The sequence below is a fragment of the Xenopus laevis genome, chromosome 3S, assembly GCF_017654675.1.
Source record: "Xenopus laevis strain J_2021 chromosome 3S, Xenopus_laevis_v10.1, whole genome shotgun sequence".
NCBI lineage: Eukaryota > Metazoa > Chordata > Amphibia > Anura > Pipidae > Xenopus > Xenopus laevis.
In genome coordinates, this window is record NC_054376.1 from 31,892,111 (window position 1) to 31,904,307 (window position 12,197).

A 12,197-nucleotide genomic window follows, 5' to 3' on the forward strand; every position below is an offset into this window, starting at 1 on the left:
GAGCTGCAATAAATGGGCCATTTTTAAGATCAACATCGCTGATTACACCAGCTCCATTCATTATTGCCTACAATCTTTGGGTTTCCACCAATCCTATATGCCTCCTTTAAAGGAGAAGGAAACCCAGTCGGCGCAAAAACCCTCCCCCCCCTCCCCTGTGTTGCCCACCCTCCCTCCTCCCCCCCGGCCTACCTGTCCCGCTGGGCAAATTCCCCTAACTTGTTACTTACCCTTCTGCGCAGGTCCAGTCTACGGAGTTCACCGACGCCATCTTCTTCCACGCGATCTTCTTCCTGCTTTGACCGGCGTTTTGGGTCCAAAAGTCACGAAGTTTTCCGATTTCGTGACTTTTGTCGCATGCACAGTAGATCTGTACTGGGGAAATGCTCCTACTGCGCATGCGCCGGTCAAAGCAGGAAGAAGATCGCTTGGAAGAAGATGGCGTCGGTGAACTCCGTAGACTGGACGGGTAAGTAACAAGTTAGGGGCATTTGCCCAGTGGGACAGGTAGGCCAGGGGGGAGGAGGGAGGGGAAGCAACACAGGGGAGGGGGGGAGGGTTTTTGCACCGACTGGGTTTCCTTCTCCTTTAACCACAAAACTTATTTTCACTTGCCCTACCTCCCCATCATCAGCCACCACTATTATTAAATCATTATTTCAATTCCAAATATATAACAAAATATAATGTGTGTCCACCCCATCCTATTTCTTCTTCCTGTTTCCCTGTCCTTCTTATGAGCAGCTTCCACTTTGTCTCTTTTTAATACTCTTGCATATATCCTGTTGTGCTTCATCATCATCATCATAGTTATTTTATGATAAATGCAAGTCTCAGATGTTTCTTTAGATGCCTTTTTGTTTATATTCCTCCTATAGATGATTTTGACAGCAAATACAGGAACTGGAACGTGGCAGGGAAAACTGCAAATGTGTTGCATTCTGTGTGTTTGAATATGCAGCAATTTCCCACCATACATCCTGAATGTGTAGTAGCCTTCATTTGATCAGCGTTCTTTATATCCGGTTTGTTGCTCATTCCAATTGCCTCAAGGCTAAAATGTAATTGAATGATTTTGGATTGTCAAATTCAATAAGTTGTTCTGTCTCTCAATCAATTCCGTGGTGGGGACCATATATTATATGTGTGCAAGTCTTAAAAATAGAACTGTCCAGTTGCAGTTGTGCTGAAATATACACAGTTTTTGTACAAAACAGCACGTTTTTGACAACATTTTAAGAGGATGGATATAACCTTAATGTGCCAACACTGGTTAGCAGTTAAGCTGGCCAGACATTGAGTGATCTGATGGATAAATGAGCATAATATAAAGGCGCCATGTTTTTGTCCACTATGCAGAAGTTGTCAAGCGCAATTCGTTTCATCTCTGGAATAAAACACACAAAGAAATGCACCGTTCTCTATAATTTTCTAGAGAGCCTTTCAGCAAGGGTGGCTTAATGCAGGCTACCGTAGGCTATATCTTAGGGGCCCAGTGTGATCTAGTATTTTTTCAATTATTATTTCTATTTTCTTTTCTATTAATATTTATTTTTATTTGCACTGCTGGGTCTGGTTGGGTGCACCAGTTGGGAGAAGAAGGCAGGCGTGCTCCTGGATGCATGCAGATTCAGTGACTTCAATGGTGTGCACCAAACCCGACCCAGTGTAGAGAGCTTGGGTGCTCCCGTGCCTGGATCTGCATGTATCCAGACTCACCAGTAGCCTAGAAGGGGGGCGGGGGCAGTGTGGATGCAGCCTAGGGGCCCCACATGTCAATTATCTGCCACTGCCCCTCAGTGCCTTTTTTACTCTGCAACCATGTGTCCCTTGTGAAGGAATCGGGTAGGTACATGTCTGTGCAGACCACTTTTCTTACAAGAGATAGCTGTGAGCAGAGGGGGGAAATGGTGCTGCACCCCTTAGCCCCCCCTTAGCACCCCACAGTACTCTGAAACTATTATTATTTTATAGAAGAGGTACACTGGCCTGGATAAATAATAAGTGACTATGGTCACTTGGGGGGGGTCTAACAAAATGACAATCACCATTATTTTAAACGTTTACAGCATAATATTAAAAGATATGAGCTGGTTTTCCATTTGGAAAGCACAACATTTCATATCAAAAACAGAACCATTTCCTTATCATTTTCCATTATGCAGTTACCACTGGGAAAGGGAAGCCGTTTGCCCTGTCTCCACATACTAGCATGCTGTATAGAGATGATAGAGCCTTGCCAAGCTTTCTCTTCTCAGTAAATGAAATATCCTGGGAGTTTTGCACAGTGTGTGTTTTTATTTAACTTTATATACCTTTCTTTTTTCACTACTAGCTACATTTTGCTGTGTCTCTCTGAGACTGTGACAGTTATCAAACCAGATGATTTAAATAAATTACAACCATACAGGGAATTGAGTAGTCACTTAATTAGGACCTGTAATGTAATTAGGAGGAGGCCTTTGTAATGCAGAGCTGTCCTGTACGTGTAGATAAGGAGGGTTGTAATGAAATTAGGAATCAACATTTTTTTGGCACTAAAATTCACCCTCTCAATGGCGCAAACAAGTGGCAATAACGATACGGTAAAATTATTTAGGGGGTTATTTATTAAAGTCCGAATGCCAAAAATTCGAAAAATTTGTTTTTTTTACTATAAAATCCAAATTTGTAGTGGAAAAAAAAATCAAATTTTTTTGGAATTTATTATACCCCGAGTATCAGAAAATCCGGCATCTCAGACCTGCCGAGGTTGTAAATAAGTCAATGGGAGAGGTCCCTATCCTATTTGAAAGTTTCTGTGGTCTACACTGAAATTAGCCTGAAAATCAGACTTTTCAGGCAAAAATCCGAAAAACATAAGGTTCAGGTTTTTGATTGATTGTATTGAGTTTGTGGCCGATCCGATTAAATCGTGCTTTTTTAATAATAAATAAGGTCCAATCGCAGACTTTTTTATTTTAAATACTTGGATTTTGATAAATAAGACCCCCATGTTATATTCCTTTGATGAGTAAATTCTTTTTCTCAAATAGGCTTGATTATTTTACTTTTGTTTTTGAGATATAAATGGTGAGTGAATAGTGTATAACTTGTACTTCAATCTAACATGTTTCCACCTGCAAACAACCCAACCATGCTATGTATTTGCAGTGTATTGGACACTGGAATCACCCAGTTACATCAGGGGAAATCTGTCAGAGACTCACAGCATGAGTGTGTTGAAAAAAAAAGATTAGGTTGAATAGCTCATAAAGAAATTATAACTCTCAATACTATATAGGGCTATGCCCTTTATAGTTGTGCCCAGTGTATTAGCGCTCGTAGATTTGTTATAATAGGCTACATTTTAAGATTTGGGTTTAAGTAAAATATCTGAATCCCATCTTGCATTATGCTAAAACATAATGGGGAATGTAAAAAAAAGTCAGCAACAGAAAAAACATTCTCAGTGCGGAAAGTTATGCCCTTGTGCATTTTTCTTTTGTGTCAGTTTAATATAGCTTTTGCCAACCCGGAAACTGCTTAGAGGCAAATTCACTAACCGGTGAAAATTCGCCAGCGCTGGCTTCGCGCAGATCGCAACACTTTGCCAGGCGTAAATTCGCCTGGACAACGCTAATTCACGAAGATTCAAAGTTGCGCACAGGATACCGAATTCTGTCAAAATTACGCTCAGCAGTTCGAAGTTACGCTAGCGTTGACTAATTTGCATATGGCGTGCAGTTAAATTACAATGGCCGTATATGCTGCAGCAAATACATTACATTACACAAGGCCAGGGAACCTTAATAAAATTATATAAAGTTGTTCTATTGCCCTACACATGTGCCCACAGTATAGTTTAGGATCCATATGTTAGCAAATGTAGGGGGGAAGGAGGGTACCCCCAAAAAAAAAATGATGATCTTTTTCAGTCTATCACCCTTTAAATAGGAAAAAACGCCAGCGTTTTTTGGGATTTAGAAAAATGTTCAACTTCTTTTTGAGGAACTCCTATCTACTCTATTGTACTTTGCCTGGTCTGAGGTGGCGAAGGCAAGTCTGGTAATAGAGGTAACGGTGAATTTGCGTAGTAACGCTCTTTCGCCAGACCGAAAATTCGCCTGGCGTTAAGAGTGTGAAGTTGCACCAGAGTCTATCTCCTTGGCGAAATTACACCAGCGAAATTACGCCAGTAAATCAGCAAAGTGCCGAAATGACGTCAGAGGGAAGTGTTCAGTCCAAGCAGGCTCAGCTTCTCTATCAGATGCTGAGGAATGATAGTGTTGAATGCTGAACTGAAGTCTATGAACAGCATTCAAACGTAGGTATCTTTTTTGTCCAGATGAGAGAGGGCTGTTGAGCAATTTTGAAGGTATGTGAACTGTAGGGTGTCCAGTGCTGGTGGCAGCAGGATTTTGATGTGTTTCTTGACAAGCTTCTCAATACAATAAAAATTGAAATGTGTGCTGCCACAAAAAAAAAAAGTAGAAAATTTATTAGGACATGAAACCTAGGTTTCATGTCCTAATAAATTTTCTACGTTTTAAAAAACATTTAGTTCTTGACTATTGGAGATCCTCACATTTTTTTACTTTTTGAATTTAGTGTCTAAGCTTCTCAATACACTTCATAATGATGGGGGTGAGTGCCACAGGACGGTAGTAGTTGAGGCAGGACACTGATGACTTCTTTGGCACGGGGACAATGGTGGCGGTTTTGAAGCACTTCTGGACAGTGGAGGTGATCAGGGAGATGTTAAAGATGTTAGTGACATGGATATTGTCTGGTCCTGCAGCCTTCCGTGGGTTTACTCTTTCCAGAGTCATCCTCACGTCAGCCACCGTCAGAGGCAGTGCCTGGTCACTAGGCAGAGTGATGGTCTTCCTCATTCCTGTGTTGTTCTGTGCTTCAAACCGTGCATAGAAGTCGTTCAGCACATCTGCAATGGAGGTGTCCCTGTCACAGGCAGATGGTGTTTGTTGACCTGTAGTTTGTGATAGCCTGGATACCCTGCCACATGCGCCGTATGTCGCCATTCTCCTGGAAGAAGCGGTGTATTCTCTGAGTGTATGTGCGCTTAGCTACTCTGATGGCACAGAAAAGTTTGGCTCTCGTTCTCAGGGCAACTTTGTCACCTTCCCTGAAAGCAGAGTCTTGGGCCCTCAGTAACACACGCACCTCTTGTGGGTCTCATCAGCAATAATGACGAGTCACCATACAGAGAGGAGGTGCAGCGGTTAACAGACTGGTGCAGAGCCAACAACCTGTCTCGCAATGTAGACAAAACAAAGGAGATGGTTCTTGACTTTAGGAAGACTAGGAGTGACCACTTGCCACTGTACATCGCTACATCTAATGTGGAGATCGTCAAAAGCACCAAATTCCTTGGTGTCCACCTGGCGGAGAACCTCACCTGGTCCCACAACACCAGCTACTTAGCCAAGAAAGCCCAACAGCGCCTCTACTTCCTGCGCAAGCTGAGGAAATCCCATCTCCCACCATCCATACTCAAAACCTTCTACAGAGGGACTATCGAGAGCATCCTGAGCAGCTGTATCACTGTCTGGGCTGGGAACTGCACTGTCATGGAGCGCAAGACCCTCCAGAGGATAGTGAAGACAGCAGAGAAGATCATAGGTGTCTCTCTTCCTTCCATCACAGACATTTACACCATTCGCTGCATCCATAAAGCCTAGGGTTGCCACCCGGCCAGTATTTTACCGGCCTAGCCGGTAAAATACCTGCCAAGGCCGGGGCCGGTATTACAAATTTACCGGCAATGTAGCTGCCGGTAAATTTGTAATACGATCAAAAGGAGCCCTCGGCCTGCCCCCAATCCCCTGCAACTTACCTTTTTTTTTCCCTCTTCTAGCGTCCGCGGGTCTCCGTCGTGTGGCCCCGCCCCCTTTGACGTCACGCCCCGCCCTTTTGACGTCACGTCCCGCCCCTTTTGAGGCCCCGCCCCCAGCAGCCGGTAAAAGAATTTATAAAAGGTGGCATCCCTAATAAAGCCACCAGCATTGTGGCTGATCCAACACACCCCTCACACTCACTCTTCACACTCCTGCCATCTGGTAAAATGTACCGAAGCATTAGGGCCCTCACTACCAGACTGTGTAACAGTTTCTTCCCCGAAAGCCATAAGGCTCCTGAATACTCCGGGACCGGAAAGATCTCTCTCACACACACTCCATCTTACTATATACCACAGCGTTACACAGCCACTGTACGCCATTGTATAAATAAATAGCCATTGGATACAATTGTTCTCTATGAGCACATCTGCACTTTGTCATGTTCTTTATCAGGCTCAAGGTTGTTTTACAATGGATCTCATGCAGTTACTATTTGCATTGATATCATGCAATGCTCTGACACTATTTTGCTGGTGAGAAATAGGGATATAGCGAACTGTTCGCCCGCGAACTAGTTCGCGCGAACTTCGACCGTTCGTGTTCGCCGAATGTTCGCGAACGTTTGGGAACGTTCGCATTGTGAGTTCGCGTTCGATCGTTCGACCATTCGACCATTCGAATTCCTTCGACCGCTAAAAATCGAACGATTTCCATTCGTTCGAACGATTGTAAGCATTCGATCGAATGAAAAGCATTCGATCGAATGGCTTCGATCGTTCGATTCGAATGAAAATCCTTCGATCGAACGATTAAAATCCTTCGATCTTTCGAATCTAACAATTTTACCGGGTGTTCGAAGTTCGCGAACTGTTCGCGAACGTTCGCATTTTTTGCCGGTGTTCGCGAACGGCGTTCGCGAACACCAAATCGGCAGTTCGCTACATCCCTAGTGAGAAATATATAATTTATATAGTTGTAATTCTGTTGCACCTTCATGCCTTTAGTAACTTATCGTTATTGCCACCATGACAGGTTTCACCTCTGAACTCTTGTCCTTTTGCACTTCCCATTCTATTTTAAGAGGCCGACATCTTCTTGGGATCCTGTCTTTATTTATAGCTTTGTCACTAGAATAAGCAATACTGTGCTAAAGGCAAAGGCTTTCCCAGCTGTGCCTACTCATCAATAGAGCCAGTCAATGCAAGGACAGGTAGGGGTGAGACATAGCTGCCTCACTTCCCACAACCCACATCTATAGTACTGGTCTTGCTGCATGTTATTTATATTTAAAAAACTGATCAATATAAAGGGTTTCCATAGTTCACTCCACATCAGGAATATATGCATTTTAGATGCAGTCATAATTAGCTATTAACATAAATATCTCTGAAGTAGTTGCTATTGGACGTACATTTTATTCCTCATATGACTATATTTAAAATATATGGTTTGTATTGCATATATGTAATGATGGAAACTGTGTGATCTCGATATACAGTAAATAATATTCACTACATTGTGAAACAGGAGGGTATTAGAGGTCACTGAGGAGTCCCGTGACCATTGAGGTTGCAGTGCTTTTAAACAGGTCTTTGGGACTTTAAGGTGACTTCTATACTCCTTCTATTTTAAAACAAGCATATAACCTAGTAACGACAGTAGAGCGATGTAATCCCAGGCAATCCTTTAAAAACATTGATCCCATATCAATTTGACTGATATTGCCAATAATTATAGAGTACACAGCTATTGGTTTACTGACAGGCATGGAAAATGGTAGGGTCAGAGTGAGGTGACCTGCTGCTGCTGTATCGCAGGACAGTGATTGATAATATTGATTATACAGTATAATAAAGCATACTTGTCAGACCAACACAATATGTTTGGCAGTTTGGTGATACAGTTGTAATAGAGAATGTATGAGAAAAATATTTTATCATAAATATATAAATCTGTACCTTAAAAAAGTAGTGTATGGCAAAAGGATGTCACAGAAAACAAAACAATAGCATAGCATCTATTATCTGGAAACTACTCATCCAGAATACTATTTCCTATTTAATTTTTGGCAACAGTTTTTGCAAATCCATGCTAGAATTCCACTATATGATGTGGAAAACATGCAGATTTAATTTTTAGCCACTTCTACCCTTCCATGTCAACCATTAGGGCAGAGACCCGCTGCGATTCAGGAGATTAATCTCCCGGCGAAAAATCTCCTCTTCTTCAGGTCGAACTGCCTCCCCTGCCTTCCCGCTGACTAGAATTTAAATCGCCAGCGGGATGGTAATCGGAGCATCTCATTTTCCGAAGTGGCTTGTAGAAACTGGTTGGAACGACATGGCTCTTCGTAGCCAGTTCCGGATAGTGCTCTCTGATACTGGCAGCTTTGTTTATGACGATCCCTAAGCAGCCCAGACCACACTGAGCATGTGCACAGTCTTAGTCTTGCAAAGATGTTTCACAAAGTTACAAGATGGGGACCCCCTGCAGCCAACTTTGAAAGCATAAATTATTTGTTTGATTAGGTTTGTGGTGCAGTAAGTTCATGTTTATATTTAGTATACAACATACAGCATTTCTAGCCTTATTCTATTTTAGACTTTACATGCACTTTAAAGAGTGAAACATATTTATAGATAGTTTCTATTTTTTTACATAAACATAAAGGCACTATATGAGGACATACCTTACTGCATGAGTGCCCATCCTTTGCTAATGTGAGGTCTGTTTTTGTCCCATTAGGATCAAGAAAAGATCTTTCCAAGAAAGATCATTTGCTTCTGTACATACGTGTAGAGCTGAATCGTCAGATATACAAGTAGAAGCAATAGAATTCTACCTGTATCTGACCATTCAGCACTTACAATGGCCGATGTTTGGGTCTCTTCAAAGGCACCCGTTCAAAATTTTCCATCCAGCCGACCGATATCCAAGTCTTCTGCCAATATCGGTCGGCTCTTTTCCCACCATACACGAACCGAATATCGTAATAAAATTAGTTTTGTATAATATTATCTGTTCATCTAGGGCCACCTTAACTGTGTGAACAGAACTGTCTTGCTCTACACAGGTTGGCTGTTATACATGAGTGGCAGCAGTATTAGATATTATTTCAACTGCAACCATCTCAATATCCATGGGTATAGCATCTCAGTTAGTAGGTACCAGTAGATTACTTTGCTTTATTGATGCCTGGGGAGGATGGAGTTCAGGGAACCTACAATATACTGTATACCCAACAGAACTCAATCATATAGGTAAATGTAGGTAAGTGCATACATAATTTCTAGGAATGCAAAGAGCTCTATCACATATTCTTCTGACAGAGAAATTATTAATCACCTATATTTCCTGTATAACCATTGGCATGCCAAGCATTCCTATTTAAAGAAGGGTGGAACATATGACTACTAAAAGAAGAATGGTATATTGGTGTTAGCAAAATAAACCAAGTCACCTGACCCTTAAGAAATTACATTTATTAAAAAAATATTTTTTTGCTTTGTCCATCAATTGGGTTTTCCAATGACCTATATAATGGAAGTGACCAACTCTTGTTTTAGGGTCCAGGAAGGACTACTGCACTTCCATACTGATGACATTTTACCTGCTAATACAAGTAACAGGGGGAAACACAATGCACCTGCTTAGTCAAATAAATTATGTTCTATACCTGAAAGGTGGGATTCATGTACGTAAAATTTCTACGCAGTAACCTGTCATCTTCCATGATCCTCCCAAGCTCCACCCATGACCCATTCTAGCTTTTCCCCTGTCCCTCGCTCTCTCCATTCTGTTAGCCACCCCCCCCCTGGAAACCATGGACCCTAGTCGATTGCCCAGATTGTCTTTATGGTAACCCTCCACTGGTTCTGGAGAATAGTTCCCCTTTAACGCGAAAACTTGTGAAATGAAATGTACTTGTTTATAACAATTAAGAATTACTTTGAACTGATCTGTGTTCCCACTAAACCCATTAGGGTAAGGCCACACGAGGAGATTCGGGGAGATTTTGTCGCCTGGCGACTAATCGCCTCGTCTTTTGAGCGACTATCTCGCCGAATTGCCTCAGCGTTTTTCCCCAGAGGCTAGAATAAAAAGTCGCCTGCGCTAATGCACACGCGGCGATGCGTTTTCTATAGTCGCCCGAAGTTGCCTCACTGAGGCAACTTTGGGCCACTATTGAAACGGAGGCAACTTTGGGCGACTATTGAAAACGCATTGCCGCGTGTGCATTAGCGCAGGCGACTTTTCAGTCTAACCTATGGGGAAAAACGCTGAGGCAGTTCGGGGAGATAGTCGCTCAAAAGACGAAGCGATTAGTCACCAGGCGATAAAATCTCCCTGAATCTCCTCGTGTGGACTAGCCCTTACGTAAAGATAGATAAGAGTCCATAGTTATACAATGAAACCAATTATGGTCAAGGCGAAAAAAAATAGTAAAAAAACAGTAAATAAATAAAAGTTGTTCATAATCCCCCAACGCCACAGATTAAATAAATTTAATAACAGGCATTTACTCAATTTATTTTATATAAATATATAACACAAAGTTCTGATTCTTGTAGAGGAGCATGATCATTCAGGTCCTGAGGGCCAGTGACCTGCTAAAGTGCACAGAATTAAGATTTAATCATGTGAAAAAGAAAGGTGATATTCATAATTCTTGCCTTGGGTTATAGTCATTTCAGCTTCACTGGCCTGTTCTGCCCTCTGCTTGACTTTCAGACAGCGGCATTGTGACAAGGTAAGGCTAATATCCAGCAGGGTTCAGAGGCGAAATGTAATTGTTATCTTTATCCACATTCATTAATCTTACTTTCACTGTCTTCGAAGCTTGCCCAGTATGTATCTGGCATTTAATTATAAATGTCATATACTCTTCTTTCACAGTCCTTGGGGTTTGTCCACTATACACACACACACTTATGATTAAAGGACAGGTATATACTGAAGGAAGATATGAGTGTTAGAGTAATGAAAGGAGAGCTATCAGATTAATCTCAATTGCTCATTGATTGCTATGGTATTAACTTGATCCTATATGAGTCCCATTCAGAAGCATTTTATTAAAAGAGAACTAAACCATAAAAATGAATATGGTTGGAAAATGCCATATTTTACATACTGAGTTTATTGTACCAGTTTAGTTTCAGCTTGTCAATAGCAGCAATGATCCAGGACTTCTAACGTGTTACAAGGAGTCACCATCTTGGAAAATGATGTGTGGGCTCTGAGCAGCTGTTGAGAAGCTAAATTTAGGGGTTGTCGCAAATGATCAAACAGAAAATTAGGTTTGTCTGTAATATAAGCTGATGCTAATTGCACTGGTTTAATTATCTGTATTAAGTACTAATCAGCCTTATATTGTGACATTTCTATTCTGTATATACTCTGTATATGTACATGTATATTCTTTTCTTTTAAACCCTGGTTTGCTTGGCCTTTAATATTTTTTCGGTTTTATAAACCGCCTGTTCCAACCCCCTTTTGCCCGTGATTCGTACTATAGGCACTTCCGACCTTCCTCTTGGCAGCTGCTGGCACAGGTACATATTTGTGGGCAATATCTTGAGTGCTGCTTGCACAGGTAAACAGATGATTAGGGGCAATATGAGGGATTTTTGGCTGCTGCTGGCACAGATACATATTTGGGAGTAATATGATGGATTTATGGCTGCTGCTGGCACAGATACATACTTGGGGGCAATATGATGGAGTTTTGGCTCCTGCTGACTCTGGTACATATTTGGGGTGATATTGTGTTTTCTTAGCTGCTGCTGGCACAAGTACAGGGGGCAATATGAGGGATTGGCTGCTGCTGGCTCAGGTATAAGGGCAATTCGGTGTCTGTTGGCACAGGTTCACAGATATTTGGGGCAATATGATGGATTTTTGGCTCCTGCTGGCACAGGTACAAATTAGAGGCAATATAATGGATTTTTTTGGCTACCGCTGGCATAGGTACAGATTTGGGGTAAAAATAAGCAATATGATGGATGTTTTATCTTATGTTGGCACAAGTACAGCATGGGGGGGGCAATATGAGGTATTGACTGCCGTTGGCATAGGTACAAATAGGGACAATATGATAGGTGCTGGCACAGGTACCTGGGGCAACATGATGGCTGCTGGACAGGTACAGAGGGCAATATGAATGGTAAGGTGGGAATTGGTAATGCAGGTAGCTTGATACAAATGGGATTGGGAGGGGCATGTGGGAGTCCTTCCCTTCTGTCTGCTACCCACCCTACATTGCACACCATTGCACATACAGTGCTGCTTTTTACCAAACAGCACTGTTCCCTTCAATTTGAGATGCTGCTACTCCCATTTTATTTTGTGCTCTTTGGG